At 41.5% G+C, this 18,902-nt stretch overlaps 1 protein-coding gene across 11 annotated transcripts in view; it reads left to right on the top strand.

The window, feature by feature from the left end:
* The window catches only part of MYRIP (myosin VIIA and Rab interacting protein), a 348,495-nt gene that overhangs the window by 226,772 nt on the left and 102,821 nt on the right, over positions 1 to 18,902 (top strand). The window contains exon 1 of one of the 11 annotated variants that reach the window (XM_073333111.1): positions 7,449 to 7,473. The exons of the other annotated variants lie outside the window; for them this stretch is intronic. The gene's annotated coding sequence lies outside the window, so the exon portion shown is untranslated. Of the gene's footprint in view, positions 1 to 7,448; positions 7,474 to 18,902 lie in introns of those variants that run through there. 11 annotated transcript variants of the gene reach the window in all.

An 18,902-nucleotide genomic window follows, 5' to 3' on the forward strand; every position in this document is an offset into this window, starting at 1 on the left:
GGTAGCTTTGCGGACGCCTACTGGAAGCATCTCCCCAGTGTTGGGGGCAGCATGGGAGAAAGTATGATGGTGTTTGTTTGAAAATTTAGCAAGTGGGCAATGGAGGCTGGTGTCATTGGCCAGTTGGAGGCGAGCATTAACAGCTCGATAGCAATTGAGAGATGACAGGGAGGGAGGGGACTGGCTGTGGGGGGTCTTGAAAGCGAATCCAAGTAACTTACGTTTGATGCAATAGAGAAGAGGGAGCCAGGGGAGGGATGCAAAGAGAGGGGTGACATGGTCAAAATGACAGACTATGAAAATTATCTTTACAGCAGCGTTCTGAATGATATGAGCAGTAAAGCTGTGGCTGTAATCAAGATGTGAGGTGATGGGAGCCGGGACGAGCATTTTAGCTGTGTGAATAGATAGGAAAGGCTGCATCTTAGAGATGTTATGCAAAAATACTCTAAAAGATATAGCCTGGATGTGAAGACCCAGAAAGAGGTGTGAGTCAGAGATGATGCCCATGTTACGGACTGGAGTGATAGGATGGTGGTGGTGGTCACAGTGATCGAGAAGGGGGGGTGGGTTTTGCCAGGGCTGGGGGGAGATTAGGCTTTCTGTTTTAGCCATGGTTAGACTGAGCTAGCGGCTAGATATTCATGAGAGGATGTCAGAGTCAGGTTGAGGTTTTAGTTTGGACAGAAGGAGACAGCTGAAATGAAGAGATGGATCTGTGAGTTATCCACATAGAGAGAATAGGTTTTTTTGTGCTGGCAGAAAAGACAAAAATCTGGAGTTTAGGACAGGGTGGAATTCCCTTTTCTATCAGCAGTGAGAGACTGGAGAATTATGTTGTGACTGGAGAATTATATTCCCTCACCCGCCCCCCCAAAATCTACAAATAAAAAAAATATTTTAAACTTTTTAATGCAGAAATTGCTATTGCATTGATTCAGTGAATATTTAAACTGAGTTTACAAAAACAAACAACCCCAAAACAAAAATTAGAGGGCAGAGGAATAAGCTTAACCACAAGAGAGTCTGAAAGATTCAGGCCCTTGTCCAAAGTTCCCTGATATTTTTTATTTTAAATCTGCCCATCTCTTAAAATCCATACAGTAGTGCGGAGGGAGGAAAAGGAAAATGGGAGTGGGGGAATGATGAAAAGGTAGAGGGAAAAATTGAAACATTTTGTATACATGGAATATCATTCCTACAAAATGAAAATTATTTTAAACTTTTCAAAATTTTTCATGAAATGAAAAAAATTGTATGATTTTTCAATTTGAGTCAAAATACAGGATGACCATTTGTAAGGTCTGCAGAAGCCTGTTGAAGGATGATATTTTTACAAAATATTAGTACAAAGGGAGAATGTATTTATTTCTAAGTTTTGCCATGCTAGTGTATTTTTGTAGATTGTTTTTCTCGGCATCATAGTGTACAACTATATCCGCTTATGGTATGATATCATCTCTCTTAAGATAAGCAGGCTTGATCTGAGAAACAGAATGCATGGTTCCAGGATGTAATTTTTATGATTAAGATTTTTTTTCCCCTCTGAGTCTGAACTGAACCAATGTCTCGGAATGATAAGGGCCATTGTTGTGTTAGAGGTTTTGGAACTCCTCCAGTGAAAGTGATGACATGGTATTATGTCAGGGAGATGTTGTCTCAGTGCTTTATTCAGTGACAGCTCTAGAAAGGGAAAGAAGTGTGGTTTTTATACTCTGAGGAAACTTTACTGGAAGAAGCCATTTTAATGTTTGCTTGACCAGCAGCCTCTAAGTTTGCTGGACACCTGCAAAGGGCCAACAGACCCTGCTACAGTAATTCAGAGAGTCAAGAATCCATAGCTGAGAAGAGTGACTTTTGCTCCAGTGAAGCAATGAATAACCTAAACATTACATTCACCAAAAAATTAATGTAACTTAAAAGTACTCATCAGAACAAGTATTTCTAATGAGACCCCATACATTACAGCTGAGAAATGAAGGAGGCAGAAAGCAGCGGTGGGAGAGGAGGGGAGAGAAAAGCTAGATTTGTAGTATTAAGTTTTATATCAAGAATGCCATTTCAAAAACACTCCTTGTTCATATAAACTTAAAAGCGCTCTCTTGACTGATTTTTGTAGTATTATAGCGTGCTCGCATGAGCTGATTGGATAATTCCAAACAGTACTCAGTAGCTGTTTGCAATGCTTGTTTTCTGTTAAACAGCTTAAGAGAGCCATTTAAAAGCGCAAAACAAACCCAGTATGGAAGATTTTGTGAGCTACAGCCCATTCATCGGATTTTTCAGTTGCTTAACAGAATGTAGACCTCTGCACAGAACTACTGAGTAAATTCTGCGAGCTCCACCAGAATATAAGAGAGGGGGTTTGAAATGAATCTCTGCTGAGAGGAAACACAGAGGGAAAGTTAGACATTCTTTAGGAAATCCTGGGAACAGCTGGATTTAGTGAGAAAGCTTTGGTAAAAAGGATTATGCTCTGGCACTATTATTTGAGTTACCAATAAAGCTAAACTACAAGTATGTGAAAAGTTTGATCTTACACAGCATGTGTAAACTGTAGGAACACAGCTTGTATCTAAGATATTTATATGGGCCACATTACTATAGTATCTGAGCACTTCACAGTCTTTAATGTATTTATCCTCACAGAGCTCAGTGAGGTAGAGAAGTGCCATTATCCCCATTTCACAGATGAGGAACTGAGGCCCAGAGCTTCAAAGATATTTAGGTACCTAACTTCCCTAAACTCAAGCTCACCCTGGAAATGTGGCAGAATCGGGAATTGAACCTAAGTCTCCCAAGTTAGTTCTCTTCTAAATACTGGCCGATCCTTCATCTCACTCACTGTACTTTAAAGATATGTCGTCAAGTATTGACACAGACAAAGGTTTGTAATTTGAAAGAAAATGTGAGTTTGTGAATAGACAAGAAGATAAAATGTTTTTTTTAACTCCCCTGCAGTAGTGCTTCTAATGAGCTTGGCATCTTTTTGTGCCTCTTTTCAGGATCATTTGTGCTGCTTCTGTCCTACTTTTGAATTTGATCGTTTGTGCAAGGAAAAATAGCATCCCTTTTGGGGAAAAGTTGCTTCAGATGTTGGTGTGTGTCCTTTGCTGGGATTAGAGGAAAGTGTTTCAGCTCTTCATTACAGCAATTACTTTTCTTTCTACATATCAGAGGGGTAGCCATGTTAGTCTGTATCCACAAAAACAACGAGGAGCCCGCTGACACCTTAAAGATTAACAGATTTATTTGGGTAAAAGCTTTTGTGGGTAAAAATCCCACTTCTTCAGCTGCATGGAGTGAAAATTACAGATACAGGCATAAATATACTGACACATGAAGAGGAGGGAGTTTACCTTACAAGTGGAGAGCCAGTATTGACAAGGCTAATTCAGTCCGGGTGGATGTAGTCCACTCCCAATAATTGACGAGGCGGTGTCAATACCAAGAGAGGGAAAATTGCTTTTGTAGTGAGACAGCTACTCCCAGTCCCTACTGAAGCCCTGTCTCAATTCTCCACTGACTGTTATGTACATTAACAAAGTAAAAATTGTTCCATTTAGGGAGAAAAGTCTAAAGGGAAAGGATTTTACGAGACTTATTTCTGTTGTACAAACATAGGAGGTATGATGGAGAGAACAGTCTATTTGGTAACATATCTAGCCAAGAATTCCAATTTTTTTAAAAAGTCTTATTTCTTAATCTAGAAACTAGGTAGTATGTAGAAGAGTAGCATGTCCAATTGAAACGGCCGGAGGGATTTAGATAGGTGGAATGTTCTGGAGTAAATTTTAGCCTGGACAATAGGATTAACATCTTTATTATTATGAAAAGTGTTATGTGATTCTTAATGGCTGCAAGTGGTCAGGATCTTGCTTTTATGATTCATTCAAAAGATGGACCCTCAAGTACCACAGTGCTCCCTAGAAACACTGGGGCATTTGTTCAGTATTGTTTCAAAAGGAAGTTCACATACATTGAACGCTGGCAAGTGCTGAATCTACTTGCATTTTACCAGTGCCATTTCCTGCAGCACACAGATCACTGGAAGTCTTCCATCCGAGTATTGGCAAGTGCAGCCCTTCTTAGATTGAAGGCTTGTCTGTATTGCCACAATTATCTCAAGTTACTCCACTCCAATTAGCCTAACTCTAGTATTGGCCACATTGTGAAATAAAACTCAAACTAACAGAGGATTGGATTAGAAGACAGGTTTCAGAGTAGCAGCCATGTTAGTCTGTATCTGTAAAAAGAAAAGGAGGACTTGTGGCACCTTAGAGACTAGAGTTTCTTCTTCTGTGTTTGCTCCACAGCTCCCATTGGCTGGGAACTGCGGCCAGTGGGAGCTGTGAGGGCACGGTGCCTGTGGGTGAGGGCAGCACATGGAGCCCTTTGGCTGCCCCAGTGCCTAGGGGCCACAGGGACATACTGGCTGCTTCCAGGAGCCACCTGAGGTAAGCGCCACCTAGAGCCTGCACCCCAACCCCCTCCTGCACCCCCAGCACTGACCCCCTCCCACACCCTAAACTCCTCATCCCCAGAGCCTGCACTCCCAGATGGAGCCCTCATCCCCCCCCCCGTATCCCAACCACCTGCCTCCCTCCCGCACCCTAAAAACCTAATCCCTGCCCTCAGCCCAGAACCCACCCCCAACTGGAGCATTCATCCCTCTGTACCCCAACCCAGAGCCCCCTCCCACACCCTGAACCCCTCATTTCTGGTCCTACTCCTGGGCCCACACCCTCAGCTGGAACCCTCATCCCCTCCCACACCCCTGCCCTAGCCAGGAGCCCCCTCCCACACTCTGAACCCCTCGGCCGCAGCCCAGATCCCCCTCCTGTACCCCAAACCCCTCATACCCGGCCCCACCCTAGAGCCTGCACTCCCAGCTGGAGCCCCCTGCACCTGTGCCCCTGCCCTGAGCCCCCTTTCACACCCAAGACCCTCATCACCTGCCCCACCCCAGAGCCTGCACCCTCAGCCAAAGCCCTCAGCCCCCGCACCCCAGCCCAGTGAAAATGAACACAGTTGGGCGAAAGTGAGCAACAGAGGGAGGGGGGATAGAGTGAACGGGGGTGGGGCCTTGGAGAAGGGGCAGGACCGGGGCAAGGCCTCATGGAAGGGACAGGGCAGGGGTGGGGCAAGAGTGTTTGGTTTTCTGCAATCAGAAGGTTGGCAACCCTATGGGCAGGACATAAAGTTTCTTTACAGAAGTGGGAGATGGAGCCAAGTTGATGAAACTTGACAGCACTGAAGTGGTGTGCAGAGCTTATGTTCACTCTTCAGTGTATTAATATTGAGCAATGAATGATCCTATTAGATGAATAAGAGCAAATGGTTATGGTGAACTTATCTGGTAAACCTATCAAAAGATCCTTCTGAGCTAGAAGCTAAAACTTTAATTTGTTTTTCTTTCTTTCCTTCCTGTCTTCTGTTACTGGAACTTGTGATTTATCTTCTATTCGGTGTACATGAATGTACCTTGCTTGCCTAAATTGCACTTTAAACAATGAGATAGAAGTCCTACATTACCAACAGTCAACAGTGGTTCATAACACAGTTCACTCACCTCTTGCGTCACTCTGAAGAATGAAAGTCATATAAATGGCCTCAAGAAATACTGTCTGTTCTTTCATAATCCCCATTATTCACTTGTTATTCTGGGTCTGTTAAACAATGACTGTCTGTCTGACTCATTTTAGTGAGTTTGCGATTTTCCCTCCATTATGCCAGCAATATAACCCAGAGCAGTCCCAAAGTAGTTGAAAGGCCAGGTCTGGTTCTGACGGATAAAGTGTAACATTTGTAGTGGAGAGGGTCATGCACAGACACAATCTCCTCTCTATGTGTACTGTTTGGCATGCGCCAAATAACTAGTTAGTACAGGGGGGAAAATGCTGCGTTTTTTAACCTAGATTCCTTTTCCCTGTGCAAAGGTAATAAACAATAACCTTCTATGCCTCATCTGTCATTTGGATAGTTCTATTAAATAAACAATGTGGGAACAAAGGTCTAATTTAAATGTACAAAAGCAAGAATACTGACATTCAAAGAGGAGCTTTATCCTTGGCATAACTTGTCAGGATTAATTGAGTATTTATGGGTTTCTAACTAAGGGATGATCTTCTTATTCATACCAAGAGGCAAGTTCTGCCCCACTGACTCCCTGGGCAACTCCAAGATGCGCAGATATGGCAGAACAGAATTTGGCCCTTATGTGCTGCACCATTTCAAAATAATCGGTGAACATATGGCAAAGCGTCAACCTTAACTTTAAAAATTCCTGCCCAAAGATTTTTTGAACAGAGTTATGGCCTATTGTAGAACTTCATAGTTTGGGACTTCCCATGCTGATTCCAGTGAGCTACTCTGTAAAGATTTATTGACAGCCTTTTACAAATGCAATTAATGTTTGAGTGTGAGTGCTTACCTTGGGATTAGGTAATGTGTGTGTACTTAACTTGATGGAGTTTGGTGCCAATTACTGCCCATTATAATAATGGGGTTGACAGGCCATATATACCAGGGACCCGATCCTGGAAAGTGCTGAGGGTCTGAGAGCTCTCAGTTCCCTTGACTTAACATGAGTTTTGGCTCTTGGGTCCTTGTAGGATCAGGCTCTTGTTCCGCCCTTTGGTGCGGGGATTTTGTTTTTGTGCAATGTGATTGTGAAGTGTGTGTTTGTTGAAAACCTCATACAAATAATAATAATAATAATAATAGCATTTACAAATCCATGCGAAAAGCTCGCTAACTAAACGTTACAGTGCATGCAAGCTGAACGCCTGCTTTTAAGCCTGAAATAACACGCTTGAATTTAACTTCTCCTCTCCAAATGCCCTGAAGAGCAAGAACAGAGGAGAACGTAGTTACATGTGCTGCGTCTCCTCTCGCGCTCTAGGTCGTGGATGTCTAATAGAGCTGGTCGGAAACATTCAAGTGAAATATTTTTTGTAAGAATTTGAAGCTTCATCAGAAACCTGCCTGCTTTCCTGCCAGCTCACCTGCACTGTGCTCCGCAGTGCGCCTGGGGAGGCTGCTGGGGGGCCCAGGCTTCCAGGGTTATGGCCCTAGAGCTGACACTGTATGAACTGCCTTGGAGTCAGGGAACAAATTTCTAGGATCCATGGCTCTGGACAGCCCACCATGTGGACTACCTCAGAGTCAGGGGCCACAGCGCTTCCAGACTTCTGAGTGAGTTTGCTCCCTGGTCTGTCCAGCTCTTTTTTTTTTTTTTTTTTAATGGAAGCTTAGATTCTTATCACAAACCTATCTATGGTGGTTTCTGGATGATGGTGATTTTTTTCTTTTTGCTACAGGTGACATACTGTGACTATGTGACTTACATGATGTGACTGAAACACTGTCATTGGTAGATAACTCTGAAACTATAGAAAATTATGGTGATCTTGAAGGTGGATGGTCTTCAGAATCCTGTATGATGAGTTTGGAATTTCCTAAACAAAACAAGTCAGTGCTTAATTATTATTCCCATACTGCTCATTTAGTATTACCCATTGCATTCACTGACACTCAGTACTACTTTAAAGGTGAAATTGTAAAAGGAAGATCTGCCTATTTCAGCTATTTATTTTTTTATCACAACTGCATCTAAAATGATAGTACCATAGAGTAACAACTATATTTTTTGCTCAAACATGAGAATTCAAGAATAGTCCCGAAGGAAGACAGGCAGTCCTTAAGAAAGAAGTATGAAATAAAAAAAATTTACCAACCAGAAGATCCTGCATGTTCAGACTGTTCCTTTCATCATCTTCAGCGCAGCTTCCTCTTGAGAAGGAACACTTCTCATGATATTGTTTCATTTTGCACGCATGCCTGTCTTACCCAAAGGTAGAGGAACTTCATTAAAATATTCCCAAACTGGGTCTCTTTTACGGCCTGCTGCCATTATAGGTTTTCCCTTCTAGTAAGAGAATGGTATGGTAGATCTCAAATCAATGAAGACCTCAAGACTTCTGGAATATGCTGCTCAAACAGTCTGACTTTTGTTTCTACTGCCTGTCCCTCCCTTCTCACATTTATCTTCAGACAACTTCTTCTTGTCCAGATCTATTCCACCCCCAGCAATCTTCAATTCATTGGACTATTTGAAACTTTGCACTTTGAGAGAGAGGTAAGCGATTGACTCTGTGTACACAAATTTGCAGAGGGACAGTAGGGTTGAGGTCTGTTATTTCTCACCTCTATTTATTTTAAAACATTTTTGCTGTTAACAAGCATGTTATCTCTGGAGACACAAATCCACAGTTCGAGAACTGCAAAACTAAGCATCTCTGATGGTATCTTCTAGACTGAGCACTGAGTCCTATTGGGTAGGTGGAAAGATTAAACTAAATAATCTACACAGAAGCCCCTGAAACCTCATAAAATTGGGTCCCTAATCCATGAACTATTGGAACTCATTTACCAAACCTTTCTTAAGCATTACATGAATATATTGTCTCATACTATATAATTAGAATTTATAATCCCTATTCCATGATGAGATATCTTTGAGCTATAATGTATCTTAATTAAAACTATCTTTAGATAGGTTTTGAGGGATTTTTTTTAAATCATTGATTTTTATCCACCCTGGCTATCCAGCATGTTCTGGAATTCATGTGGCTTGGAGGTCATGCAACTCTTCCTACTGTGCAGCTCCTTCAATTCTTATCCCCTATTTAGAGAACTAGAAGTGACCTCAAGAAGTGACGAAGCCCAGCCCCTTGCACTGAGGTAGGACCAAGTAAACCTAGCCCCATCCTTGTCAGGTGTTTGTCCAACCTCGTTTTAAAAATCTCCAGTGATGGGGATTCCACAACCTCCCTTGGAATCCTTTGCCAGAGCTTAACTACCCTTATAGTTAGAAAGGTTTTTCTAATACCTAATTTACATCTCCCTTGCTGTAGGTTAAGCCCTTTACTTCTTGTCCTACCTTCAGTGGACATGGAGAACAATTGATCCCCCTTCTCTTCATAACAGCTGAGAAACCACACTGATGGCAGTGAAAACATGTTGTAGATTTTGGGACATGCCATGATTGAACTCATGGGGAGTCAAGTCCACTCATAGTTACACTTCATGCATCTTGGATTTTAACATGTTGTACTTTGTTCAGAAAAGTTGTGCTGTTTTTGGCGCTTATTCAAAAGAATAAGCAGTGTCAGCCTTCTAGAGTGTGGAAAACTTGCCAGCTATTATCTATGAGAATGATGGGGAAAGAACTTGAGACAGAATTTTTTTTTTAAAAAAAAGACACAAAATTACATTCCCCCGCCCGCTCTGAAGATTTTAGGAAAAGAATTGAGGTGGGAGGGAGAAGCCTTCACATACTGCAGTCATTTCTGGCAATCAAAGATGTGCAGGTGCAAATGATGTGAGCATGCTCATCACACCATCCTTTGTAGTCTGCTAGCATCATTACTGTGAACTGTCATGGGACTGAAACTGAGAAGGAACAAGAGCTGACGGGAAGATCATTGGGAATGAATACACTCTGACATGTTAACCCTGTTTCCTGCTGTTGAGAACAGCTATTTTTCCCCACTCTCGTGGGTACATTTTAAAATGGTGAGGAGTGAAGAAAGGCCCCGAAAATCTGGTCTGTCAGCCTTAAAAATGTTGTCTTGACAAGATTTTTACTTCTAAATTTCTGTGTTAATGAACTGCCTTTTAAGGCAGTAGCATTTAGTGCCTTTGAGAGTGAAATTTAACACACACACACCCCATATCATACAATATAGGCTTCTTTAATTTTGTGCCCCTTTGCAGAACAAGGAGGCACTTCATTGGCTCTTTCCTCCTTCCCCCCCCCCCTTCTCTTTACCAACTTCTTATTACTATTATTTGTATTACCATAGCAGATAGGAGGTCCCAGTCATAGACCAGATCTCCATTGTGCTTGGTGCTATACAAACACAAACCAAAAGGATGGTCCCTGTCCCAAGGGACTTACAATCCAAGTGTCTTCTTCTCTTGTTTATGTTACGCTGGTCAAAGATGGAAAATGGCCAAGGTAATAAGCTGGGTTTTTGAGTTAGGGGCCCAAGGGCTTTGGACTTCTGCATACCTTAAACTCTTTTAAAAATCTCACCCTTAGAGCTTTATTTTCAAGCACAGTTACTATAAAAATATTTCAGATTAATCTGAATGTTAATATCAATAACTTCTTTTCCAAGATCAAAAATGACAGATCTGCTGTGACCACCACCTCAAAGCTTTTGCACAAATTAAGGAGAGAAGCATCAGACAGGGCTGGAGGATGTGTGGTCTCATTTGGGAAGTTGTGCAAAGATCTATAGAATTTTCTGCCTCAGTACTAGTAGTCTGTGCTATCAGCATTTTAACAAAAAAAACTTCAGAAACAGACTTCAAAGAGAAACTGCAGACCTAAAATTAATTTGAACTTTAACACCATTAATTTGGGCTTCAATAGGGACTAGGCGTGGCTGGCTCACTACAAAAGCAACTTTTCCTCTCCTGGAATTGACACCTCCTCATCAATTATTGGGAGTGGACCACATCCACCCTGATCGATTGGCCCTGTCAACACTGGTTCTCCACTTGTGAGGTAACTCCCTCCTCTTCATGTGTCAGTATATTTATGCCTGTATCTGTATTTTCACTCCATGCATCTGAAGAAGTGGGGTTTTTATCCACAAAAGCTTATGCCCAAATAAATCTGTTAGTCTCTAAGGTGCCACAGGACTCCTTGTTGTTTTTTGTAGATACAGACTAACCCAGCTACCCTTCTGATACTTAATACCACAATATGGCATCATTACTTCTGCGCTGCTTGTGACAGTGGCTCTGCCTTCAGAGCTGGGCTCCCAGCCAGCAGCCGCCTCTCTCCAGCTGCCCAGCCGCCACCAGCAGCATAGAAGTAAGGGTGGCAGTACTGCAGCCCCCCCCCAACTCCTTTTTGGGTCAGGACCCCTAGAATTACAATACCATGAAATTAGCTGAAATCATGAAATTTATTATTTTTAAAATCCTATAACTGTGAAATTGACCAAAATGGACTGTGAATTTGGTAGGGCCCTACCTAATTTCTCTGTCCCCTTCCCCCCACCCTCCCAGAGCTCAGCCACGGTGCCCCCCCAGCCAATGCACCAAACCCTCTCACCCCCAGAGCCCAACCACAGGCCTGCCCCCTGCCCAGATACCCAGACCCGCCTCACCCCGAGCCAGACTTGTGGTCTGTATTAAACATATCTTCAGTGATGATATCTGTTACGTGTTAGTTGAGATCTTTTAGTTTCCAATGCAAAGGCTTCCTTACAAAACAAGAGGAGCATATTCCCGGTTTAGTGTATTGTACACTTGTGACTTATTGACATTTCTAGGAGTTACACATGTGCACTGAATGTAGATTATGGCCCAGAGAGCCTGAAAATTCTACTGCTTCATTTTTCTATTAACGGTTATTGAAACCCAGGGGAGCTTGTTAAGCCAAGTCAGCTGACACACTGTAACTTAATTTCACAAATTGTCACTACCTACAACTTCCCATCAACCATCATGAAAAATAATGTTGCACTTACTGGTTCTGAAACTATTCCAAGTCTCTTAGCTGAGGAAGAATGGAAATTACGTTAAACAAAGACAGACAACCATTAATGTATTTGCCCATGCTTTAAATTAACGCCAATGACTTCTCTAAATAAGATTCTGAAGATGAACTAAAAGAAAGTACATCTACCCAGTATTTCCATAAATAAAACGTGTTTTAAATGTGAAAACTTGTTGCCTCATTCTGTTTGTCTATGTGTGTGTGCGTGTATGTTTGCCTTTTGCTTTCTTTTTAAATGATAATTATTGTTGTTAGTTGTTATGGGGCAGTTGCATGAAAACAACTTAGTCCAAATCTTTGTTGCTGAATAGTTTTTGTCCTGGCTGCTTATTTCTCACATGCAGCCATAAGCCTTTCTTTGCCAGCATAATCCTCTCCACAGCAACTAATTATGATGTCACAAACAAAGGATTATGACTTCAGATGGGGAATAAACAAATTAACTCACCATCAACAAAGATTTGGACTAAGCCCTCATTTGCACCAGAGCAGAGGTCAGTGCAGTTGGAATGGCGATGCTGTGTGTGCGGTGGAACAAATATAGCTCTAAACCACCTTTTTGCCTCCCTTATCTAGAGCCCAGCAGTGGTGTTCTTCTAACTTGTTACAGTTTTTAATTGGTTTTAAGGGTGGTGCAGGACTGCATTGCCCCAGTGGGGCTACTGAGGGGCACTGGGGGGGCTGGGGACAGGGAGATTGAAATATAACAGGAGATTCCTTTAATCACTAAAGATTTTTAATACATTCTGTTTCTATTATACTAGTAAAGTTCTCCAAAGTACAGCATGTTCCAGCCCTCTTCTGCTTCCAACACTCCTGTGCCAGCTGGGGTCATGGTTGCATAGAGCTGGGTACACCATCTTTATGCTATCTGGGGTTCCCCCATGTCACGGTGTGCCTCGTTACCCCTTTACGAGAGCTTTCTGGCTGCTATGCTCTGAGAGGCATAAAGCAGCAAGAATGAGTATCTGGCCTCCTGTGTATATGTTAACATCCCAGTAATTTAGTTGTGAAATGCTTTTACTACAGGGTTTCATAATGGAAAAGGTATTGAAACTGCAGTGTATGGGAAACAGTAGGGAGTAAAAGTTGGTGATAGGTATTTCTTTGGTGCAGTTTAGTTTATTTACAAAGAATGTACGAATTCCTGTGCATCTGAATGCAGAAGGGATCAAACAGCAGGAAATAGCTTCTTTTGCTCATAGCACCAAGAACACTCTTTTCAGCCTACACACTTAACCCATCAGCGCTATAAACTTTTTTTTTAATGAAAGCTGAGATTTTCACATAATCACTGGGCTTCGGAAACGGAGGGTCTAAGAAGTACACCAAACAGCACAAGTCTGTCAATAAAATCATAAGAGTTGGCAACACCTTTTCTCTTTTAGACTATGGATATTTGCAGGGTGACGTTGCGATAGTTCTAATGCACACCAGTATGAGCTGTTAAAGGGACGCTTACAAGTGGTAACCACCCCCCCACCCCACCCCCGCACCAGATTTGGGACTAGTATGTGCCATTTAGTTACAGACTGGTTTTAAGGGTGGTGCAGGACTGCATTGCCCCAGTGGGGCTACTGAGGGGCATTGGGGAGGCTGGGGACAGGGAGATTGAAATATAACAGGAGATCCCTTTAATCACTTAAGATTTTTAATGCATTCTGTTTCTAATGTAGCTGGGATTGCATATGTTTGAATGCACCCAAGTCCTTTGGGAACTCTTTTTTCCTAAAAGTGGTACTAATGATTTTACAATCCAAATTTTCAAAGGTTACTGCCCTATGTTAGTGCCTTAAAATAAAATGTCTTGTCTGCTAGGTTTGTAGAACATTTTCAAAGTGTGAACTTGAAAGGTTACTATTAAAAGTGTAATTACACTTCCCATTACTTTCTGGATTCTTTATGGGTTTTAATGTGCTCATTAGTGCTCTGTGAACACATCCAATTTTTTTCCTGACATTGTTGTGGAATTTTCCACCAAAACTGTATCATAAGTGTTCAGGCCCCTTGACTGACTGACTGATTGAGGAAATTTTTGAAGAAACATTTGCTTTGGTTGAAACAGAAATGATGCAGGTTAGCTCAAGGAGGGCTGCGGGTTGCACAGACGTCTACGCAACTGTGACGAACTGTTATCAGCTAGACACAAAAGTTGGGATAACAGCCAACTTTCAAAAATGTCTTGTCTGAGTTGTAAGGAAAGAAAAAAGAGGGGTAGAGTGTGAGAAAGAGAGAGAGTTGCTGTACAAACATGTACACTAGCACATTACATAGATACTTTTGGTATTTTGGTGGTAGGTAGAGGAAGAGGAGAAAAGAAGGGAGGAAGAATAAGATAAGGACGAGGAAAGTAGCTGAAGATGTTGATGCTGGTGGAGGAAAAGGGAGCCGAGTGCATTCCAAATGTGGGCACCGCCTTACCCTATATGATGCATGGAGTAGGCCACATCCAGAGTGCACCCAAAAGAGGTGAGATGTGTTTCTGGAATACACGTAGGTACTGTGGCTCTGTGGACACCTCTGAAGAATTCTGACTCTGTGCCTCACTGCCCAACGTGAGGCCCAGGCATCAGCTGAGTCCGATGGGAGCATGGCAGCAGCTGCTACCCCGATGAAAGTTCTGCCTGAGCACTGTGAGCCGCGCGAGAGTCACATGGGGGAGCTGAAGAAGGCCTTAAAGTAGAGTAGACAAAAGCTGAAAACTTCATACTGGTTTGTATATTTCAGGAGGGAGTTGGCCTTGGCTGCTTCCCCTGTGGATCGAAAAGAGACACTTCCAGTAGGAGGCACTGATGTGAAAGCTGTTGCTGAAACAAGTTACCATGCTGAGCAGGCAGTGTTGCACTTCCTATGGGGGCTCTGGAAGTGAATAATGCTCTTACGGTGAAGCGTGCGCTTCATCCCTCACTTGAGGTACTGTGAGTAGACAGGGCCTTTCCTCAGCTCTAAGCCTGAAGAAATATGTAAAACTCAATCCGAAAATAAAGTATAATATAGACTATTGCAAATATTGTATAGAATCTTATATAATAATATTGAGGCTTTCCAGAGATTCTCCTCCTTTTTATGAAAATTTCACAAAGGTAATCGCTGATTTGAACCCTATTAATAAAAGCAGCAAAAACTGAGTGCCAGCATTTCTGCTTGTTTGCATTTAAGTGTGATAGGCCATCCAGGCAGGGCACCAAGATCAGCATCACTCAGAAATGTTGCACAGGTAGTAGCAGGATCAAGAGACCGCAGAAAGCTTAGATGAGAGAGAATATTCAAGTAGCACAAAGGATGATAGCAGCTGCAGTAGAGAGAAACCCCCAGCCTGATCCAGGCAGGATCCCACTCTTAACAAAAAAAAAAAGTAGCCAAAGCATCCCTTAATCTGACATGGACTGACGATGAACAAACCAAAATATAATTCTGTAGTACCAAGAGTGGCAGAGTTGAGCTTTTGCACAATGGGAAATCACAGATGTTTCAGAGAATGAAGTAAACATATTTATTAGGGAAGAGCAAATCAAAACCTTGGCTCCAAGCTCAAAAATAATGCATAATAGTAAGAGCTCTTTAATGGCCCAAATCCAAACACCCTGAAGTTGGATTTGATCTGTGTTTCAAAACCAGTTCAGAAGTATTCTGAACTGGGATTTTGCTTTGAGCCTGACATTAGCACTAATTTGTGGGAGCCAAATGTAATGACCCTTGCAGTCCCTTCTAACCCTATGATTCTATAGTATGGGGCCATTCCTACCCATGATATTTATGTTACAGGAGCAGCTGGATACAGCAGTTGTCAAGCTACATAAAAACAAATAGAAGTAAATTTATGTCCCAGTATGTAAACTGATGCTGTGCAGTCAAGTAACTCTTTTTCTTTTGCCTCTTCTCCTAAATTGATAATTAAGGTTAAACGCCTGTAGAACACAAAAAAGGCATCATGTATTCTGTCAAAAGGGAGCAGCTGGCAACTGTACAAACTGGTGCACGTATGATTGGTGACCTAATGCTGAAGAAGGCTTTCAATATTTTCCTTAGCCTTCCCTGACCTTCTTGCTAAGTGTTTCGTCTCCACAGACCATGTTCTCACCCCTGTAGTACTCCAATAGTATCAGGTGCATGTATGATAAACAGGAGCTTCTCCGTGTGGGGGAGCATGTTCATCTGTCAATTAAGTTGTATCTCTGTACTAAACACCTACTCAGAGCAGACAGTGAATGGTGGTAATTTGGACAAAGCCCGGCTACAGCACCGGTGATAGCACACATGGTAGATTTGTGCTGGCAGACACAGCAGAAGCATCTTGACCATGAGACTCCTGTGTGTCTGAGACACCGTATACACGTATGTTGTCCTCCAAATGGTCTCAAAGTAATTTTGCACCATGTGCCGTCCTGCTGTCAAGCTGTGTTGCTGCTGACTCCTCCCTATACCGCCTAAAATATGGAAATGAAATAGCTTAAAAAATTCAGTCTCTGTTAAACAGAAAGGAACTCACTCCACATGCCAAAGTATCACAATGTCTGTAACATCACTCATTTTTCTAACCTTCTTGCAGTCCCAGCGACTTATTCAGAGCGAGGCTACATTCCATTCCATGCTTCTGCCGGTTAAATCAGAGCCCTAATGTTAACTCAGTGTAGATTTTAAGTGGTTTAATAGATGTATGGCTGTGCATTCGGCCTTTCAGAATATTCTGCAATTTGTGGATGTATCATTTTGTAATAGCATCAAAGCAAAATAGTCATACAGAGAAAAGCTTTTACATAAATTCCATGCTGCAGATGGATCTGGAGAGTGACATTGCATCTGGGCATGATGCAGAGTGCGGGCAGTTCCATTTCTCCCCTTTGTCTCCTACTGGGTATAGCTGCCAATAATCCTAACAAATGCCAAAATGTTAATATTGTGATCTGATTTATAAACCATGATGAAAGCATCAGACTGGAATGACAACTGACTCTTCAATAGCCATGTGAACGTGAAGGCTTTTTGGTCATGTTAGCGGACAGTACTTTTTAAAATGTGGTTTTGGTGATAAAAGGGCAGACAGTAATCTGCTGAGCAATGCTCTGTATCCAAATAAGAAAATATTAACAATTGAGTGAGGAAGCTAATTTTGGCCTAAAAGCATCAGTCACTAAAGCCACAACATTCCTAATATTTGGACTGCCAGAGAGACCCCGCATCAAACAAAGGGATCTGTATGGTAAGAGCTGGATGAGGAATATATTATGTAATTGTGAATTTCCAATTAAAAATGAAAATGCCTTGTTTGCCTGATTGCTGTTTGAGCAAAGCTGTCATGGAAGGAGTGCTAAATAAGCTCAGTGTAGGTTATCACTGTATCAAGTTTTTCACCTGTCATTACATATTCAGCCATTTATAGTTCTTGCCCTGTATCTTAACAAAACAGTCTGCAAAACTGTGGGATATGTCTTGTTTCCAAGCCCTAATACTCGTGAATTTAGAAGAGAACTGTGTACATGATCATGCTAACTAACTCGGACCCTTGATCTCACAAAAGGTTGTAATTCATACTTCTACAAAAGATATTGCAAGGACTACATTCTTTTATTCTTAGGATGCATTTACACTGTAATATCCAACTTGGGTACATGTACGGGTACATGCTAGCTCTGATCAGGTTAGCACACCATAAATGGCAGGGTAACCTACGTAGGTACTCAGGTGGCTACCTTGTGTCACCACCTGCGCTGCCATGGCCACATGGCTATTTTTAGCACTTTAGCTCGAGCATACCTAGCGCATGCGCATCTACCTGAGCAGGGAATTATGCCTCCAGATCCACTGTAGACACACCACTTGATATATAATTTGCACAGAGAAGTTGCTCACACTGCAGTATGTTTTGTTTTTTCTTTCTGTTTAAACTGTATCTTATCTGAAGATACCAAGAAGATTTTGTAGGGTGCTTTTACATTTCATAAGGAGAAGGATCATCTTGTGATTGAAGCTTGGGATTTGGAGTCAGGAAATCTGAATTCTGTTCTCGCTTTCACAGTCCTCTTGTGTAACGGTGGGCAAGTCACTTCACTCCTCCGTGCTTCAGTTTCTCATCTGTAAAATGCGGGTAATAATATTGAGCTAACTTGCCTATTATGCTTTTGAGGCTTAACTAATGTTTAAGGTCCACGAGTGGAAGGTGCTGTAGAAGTGAGGTACAGCATTATTAAGTCATAATTTAAATAATTATTGTAATATATATGTAATCTTTAAGGTTGCCCAACACTTTCTAATATAAAACACTGTTTTAAGTTGCTTACAACTTTGACAAGCTTTAATCATTCGGTCTGAAATTTTCCTTGCAGCACATCTGCATCAGGCTGAATTTTGTTGGAACTATTTTTAGTGTACTCCTTATTATAATAAAACAAATAATTGTACTGCATTAATAATAATAATTAACTGGTGGTGCTACCAGTCATACCTATAATAATGATTACTAAGGTATGATTATTCATTGTATTATAATAAATACACTAAAATGTATGCAGTGTTTGCTTTCTTTAATAGTTATTAAACATAATATAAGGCCACTTGTATGTGAATGAGGGGTTGAAGTCTGGGCCTAGTGTGAAAAAGTTTTGTGTCCTTTGTTAATAAGCACTTGTGTTTTAGCTCTATTTGAGTCTTGTCCAGAGATTCTTTTTCCTGTGCCTTATGTTTCATTATAATTCAATTTAAGCATCGGTTATGAATCACTCCATGCTTGTAGCCTTTAGGGAGCTCAATAGTCCTAGCTTGGATTGTTTTAGTTCATCAGTTCTCGTAGCAAGATTTTAGGTGTGCACACGCCGGATACTCTAAAAGGTAGAAACTGAGCTGTCATGACCTACACTGAGTTTCATTCTGAGAGAGTGAGATTTCCATGGACATGGAGCTTGATATGAAATAAAATGTTTATTCATATTACTACTTTATTGCTATTTGTATTAACACTTTATTTATGGAGTTTGGTGTGCTAACAAATAGAGCTGGTTGAATTTTTTTTTTTAATGGTTTCATCAAAATGGAAATTTCCAAAAGGAACATCTGTTTTTGATGATGGTTTTTTGCTGAAAAACTAAAAACAAAACTCATCTGATATTTGAAGCCAAAAATGTTTTGGTGTCCGAGTTTTTAACAAAACAAAACAAACTTTTGAAGAAAATTTTAAACTTTTTTTTTTTGCATGGCAAGAAAAGACATTTCCCAAGCAGCTCAGCTAAGGAAAATACCTATGAAAACACAGACATTGGGAAATGGTCAGTACATATGGTGTATTTTACAACTAAAAGAAAACCCTTTTCATTTGGATGCATTTCTC

This window comes from Lepidochelys kempii, chromosome 2 (assembly GCF_965140265.1).
Source record: "Lepidochelys kempii isolate rLepKem1 chromosome 2, rLepKem1.hap2, whole genome shotgun sequence".
NCBI classification, from domain to species: domain Eukaryota; kingdom Metazoa; phylum Chordata; order Testudines; family Cheloniidae; genus Lepidochelys; species Lepidochelys kempii.